Source organism: Odocoileus virginianus, chromosome 26 (genome assembly GCF_023699985.2).
Source record: "Odocoileus virginianus isolate 20LAN1187 ecotype Illinois chromosome 26, Ovbor_1.2, whole genome shotgun sequence".
Taxonomy (NCBI): Eukaryota; Metazoa; Chordata; class Mammalia; order Artiodactyla; family Cervidae; genus Odocoileus; species Odocoileus virginianus.
The window spans coordinates 14,444,192-14,448,823 of record NC_069699.1 but is presented as its reverse complement, the minus strand read 5'-3'; the positions used below and the strand labels follow the sequence as shown (position 1 = coordinate 14,448,823).

The 4,632-nt window shown below is 46.7% G+C and overlaps 1 pseudogene; it reads left to right on the top strand.

Annotated features, from left to right (window-relative positions):
* Positions 1 to 2,171: 2,171 nt before the first annotated feature.
* LOC110133524 (ribonuclease H2 subunit B pseudogene) lies at positions 2,172 to 4,344 on the top strand (annotated as a pseudogene).
* Positions 4,345 to 4,632: the final 288 nt, after the last annotated feature.

The following is a 4,632-nucleotide window of genomic DNA, read 5'->3' as shown; positions in this document are numbered from 1 at the left end:
TCTTAAAGAGATGGGAATACCAGACCACCATACCTGTTTGCTGAGAAACCTGTATGTGCGTCAAGAAACAACAAAACTGGACATGGAACAAGGACTGGTTCAAAATTGGGAAAGGAGTATAACAGGCTGTATTTTGGCACCCTGCTTATTTTATGTGCCAGTGGCAGCCTGTTCATACAAAGGCCTATGAAGGCCTGGTGCACAACTGAGAAGACAAGAGAACCTCACGGCTCATCATGGTCACTCACTTAGTCCAAGGATTCTACCCAACAGGATACTAACTTCAAAGAGGATACTAACCACAACAGGATATTAACCTCAACCTCAAGCAGCTCCCACTGGATTAGCCCCAAATAAGCTTTAAATCTAAAGAATCAGACTGCCTACTGTCCAGGTCACAGCCTAACCCCTGGTATGCAGCTACAATGAAACAAGTAGAAGCTGGCTTATGACTCCTGATGGGAGAGGCAAAAAGTCACACCTTTGCAGATGTGGGGAGCCAGTTTCAGAATTCTCAGCTTCAGAGGAATGTCCAAAACGTTTCGCTCAGTCTTCCCTTCTACTAAGGATATGTCAAATTCCCAATTTTTTTTTTTTTTTTTTCCTTTTAGCTGCTGCATGAGGCATCAGCCTCAGCGAAGATCAAAGATTCCTGTGCCTCAACTAAGAGCTGGCGCAAAGAATAAAAATTTTACAAGAAAGAGAGATGGGCAACAGGCTTCTCACCTTGAGTCACCTTGAAAGTAGTGTTGAGGCAAAAGGGCTTAAAATGAGAGAGAGTGCGGGTAGGTGTGCGTCTTCCTCGAAAGCGAACTATCCCAATCGGAAAGCAGATTTTACGTACCTGCTAAGAGAACAAGCCTCAGTCCCCGACATCTCTCACCACCTACAATGGATGAAGACTGGGCGACTCTGAGTCGACGTATACTCTCCTGCTCCTGCTATCTGTAGCGCAAGGCTGCAGATGAGGCGACCTCCGGCATCCCCAACCCCACTCCACCCAGCACCCCCGCCCCCCGCAGCGCCCCTCCTCCGCCTTCCCCACCATCCAGCCCTTCGCAGCAGCGTTCCGGGCTCCACCTCGCTTCCAAAGGCCAGCTTCAGCGAACCGAATGTGCCCCGGGTGCACAGGAACTTGAATACTTCCCAGAAGCAGCGCCGCATCGCTCCAGGCAGCAGGGGGTGCTGGCAGAATCCGGGGGAGGCGTCGCGGAAAGCGGCAGCGCACATCTTATCCCAAGCGGCCTTCGGCCTTCCTGCCACGTGTGCGCCCGCCGCGACAGACCCCATGCTGGATCGAGGGCGCTCAGCGATTGGACGGCGGCCTCACGTGACGGGACGCTCACGTGGGTTGGGTGGCCAATAGAGGCTCCGCGAGGGCCTCGAGGGGCGGTCGCCGGCAGGCCCCGGGAGCCTTACCTCCGCGGTATGCTGCTTTCCCCGTTTAACTGCGCGGAACACTCCTGGCCAGATGTACGAGGCCGACTGTGGTGCTGTGGTTGCTGTTGTGGAATAACTCTTGGTGGCCTAGCAGTTTGAATCCTTGTCATTCGGTGTCAACACGGGCGTCCCCTCCCAGGTGTCGCCCCACATCTGTTCAGTCAGACTGTGTGTTTTAACAAGACTCCCAGGAGATCTACATGCGCCTTAGATATGCTTGGGCACAGAGTGCCAGAGAGCCGCAAACTCAGCAAGAAAGCGAGCTTGGGTTAAGGCTTCTGACGATTCAAAGGCCCAGATAGTCCCAGTGCCCAATATTGTGAGCAGCTCATTACCGTTACTACACATGTTTGAGTAAGCAGATTATGATTTGATGATAAAAGATAAAATTAAGAAACTTACTAACACCATGATGTTAACTAGAGCACCCTGAACTGGGACTATGGAGGGCAAAGAATACCTTATCCCCCATTTATTTAAAAAGCAATGAAAACAAACCTCAGAGATGGCTTATGGACAAAAGATGACGCATTGAGTTCTGGGAGTCCCACTCGAACTCTCCCTCAACTTCAGGGGCCAAAGTCACACATTTAAGGGGCTGCATGGGCCAGGGAGGGAATATGAATGTGCAAAATTCCCCATACAGGTTACAGTGAGACAGGACGGATGGGTGTGGCCTGTGATGACCTAGGGAGTGTCTTGTGTCTTATGCCTTCTCTCCAACCTTCCCTCAGTCTCTTCCTCTCTTCACTCTGTTCATTTCTCAGTTAAACAAGTTAGCTAATAATAATTAATACAAACTCTGGGCCAGGCCCCTTCCAGGCAGCATAGTTGCCAGGATGACTTAAGGTCCCAGCGTTCCTCCAGTTTTGGCTTTTTGCAAAACTCCTCAGTTCTAACTCCGTTCTGAGCTGGCCTAAGGCTTTATCTTCTTTTCCTTGACCTGAGTGACTTTATGTATTGAGTTGTGGCCCCTAAAAAGACATTTTGAAGTCCTCATCGCCAGTGCCTGTGAATGTGACCTTATTTGGAAATGGAGTTGTCTCATCCTGCAGCAGATTGAAGCAAGATTTCAGTTGCCAGCCAGAGTGCCACAGTTCCAGGCTGCAGCAGTAACCTTCATGGTAGTTTGAATCACTTTTATGGGGCATTTTTTCCGGCTTTTATGTGGCCAGTCATCTTGCTTTGCCTGGTATATCTCAGGGGCCTCCCATGTGTGAACACACATCTCTTAGCCGAGATGGGTTCTAGCGAAGAGGCCTACAGGTAGGTTGATATCACTTACATGGGGTGATGCCCCCTCCCTTTTGATCTCCGAGCAACCTTTCTGGAAATGTCTAGTTGGGAAGGCCTCACTGACCTTGAGAATGAGAAATCCCAGGTCTCTTGTCTGGGCAGGGCTCAACTCTTCTCTCAATCCTGCTACTTTGGAGTATCTGTCCACAGGGAGCAATTCCAGCTGCTCAGCCTGGGGCCCATCTATCTCTTGCCTCAGAGTCATGGCAAATGTAGTCAAATTAAAGTCATTTAGTGAGTCCTACTCTGACTAGTGTTCTTAGGACATATGTACACCTGTGGCTGATTCATGTTGATGTTGGACAGAAAACAAAATTCTATAAAGCAATTACCCTTCAATTAAAAAATAAAAAGGAGACAGAGGGGGGAGAAAGCCACGTGGCCATGGAAGCAGAGATTGGAATGATACATCAAAAATCCAAGGGACCTTCTCCCGCCATTTGCTGCCGAGCCTGCGCTCTGAGGGCTGAGGCCTGTGGCCACCGGGAGCAGACGTGCATGGCAGGTGGTGCAAACGATAGGGACGGGCTCGCGCCTGGCAGCAGGTGTTTCTGTTCCCAGCATTCTCAAAATGACATTTTCGAGATGGAGAACGCATTAGCGGTTGCCCGGGATTAGAGAATATTTAAAGGGTGCTTCAAAGAATATGAAAAGTGGTCTTGTGTTTGTAGAACTGGCTAACCCTGTTCAGGGGAAGGAGCCATTTACTTTTCAATATGTGTCTACCACAGCTGTTTGAAATAAAAGTTTTCAAGGAAAAAAACACATTCTTGGTTTATAAATGAATCAATTCCATCAGGAGGTCTTCACTTTGCCACACCTATGGACCTGCTATTTCTGCTTCTCCACTACCTTATAAAGGCCAATAAAGAGGGGAAGTTTGAGCCCCTAGATCAAGTTGTGATGGATGACATGTTCCCAGATTGCATCTTGTTGCTGAAGCTTCCTGAACTTGAGAAGTTACTTTGACACGTGACAGAGGAAAAAGAAATAGATAAGAAATACTACAAGTACAGCAAAGAGAAGACATTAAAATGGCTAGAAAAAAAGGTTAATCAGACTATGGCAGCATTAAAAACCAATCAGGTAAATGTCACTGCCCAGGTACAGTCTACTGCATTTTTCTCTGGTGGCCAGGTTTCCAGTGACAAGGATGAGGATTATGTTCATTATGCCCATGGTCTGATATCTGATTACATCCCTAAACAATTAAGTGATGACTTATCTAAATATTTAAAGCTTCCAGAACCTCCAGCTTCAGTGCTGAACCCTCCATCAAAGAAAGCAAAGTTATCAGATGAGCCTGTAAAGGCAAAAGAATTAAGTTTAACTCCAAAGATTTCAAGACTGTAAAGGAAAATAGCAAAATGACCACAGCTCAGAAGGCCCTGGCTAAAGTTGACAAGAGTGGAATGAAAAGTATTGATTCCTTTTTTAACATGCAGAACATGTTAAAAAAAGTTGGAAAGATTTGAACCTTTGAAAGTGAAATTGAACAAAATTATCTTCCTTCTTCATGTCCCACTTTCATCCTTCCTCCTTGCTACTGTACTTCTGAACCTTTAATTACCACCTTTTGAAAAAAGGTAGGATGAGGGCAATTTTCAGATTCACTCAAACATTTCTTTGTATTCGAATTTTGTGTTTCCTGAATATGGGAAAAGTAATTGTGAAACATCATGGCTTATAGCCTTTGGAGTTTACTTGACATCATGAAAAGTAATCAAGTCAGTAGAATTAACCTTTAGCACCACAAATTCCTCAATAAACTGACATGTGACAATTAAAAAAAAAAAAGCCAAGGGATGCCAAGTGTTGCTGGCAACAACACAAGAGAGGCATGAATCAGATTCTCCTCTGGAGCCCTCAGTCTTGACAACACCCTGACTCTGAACC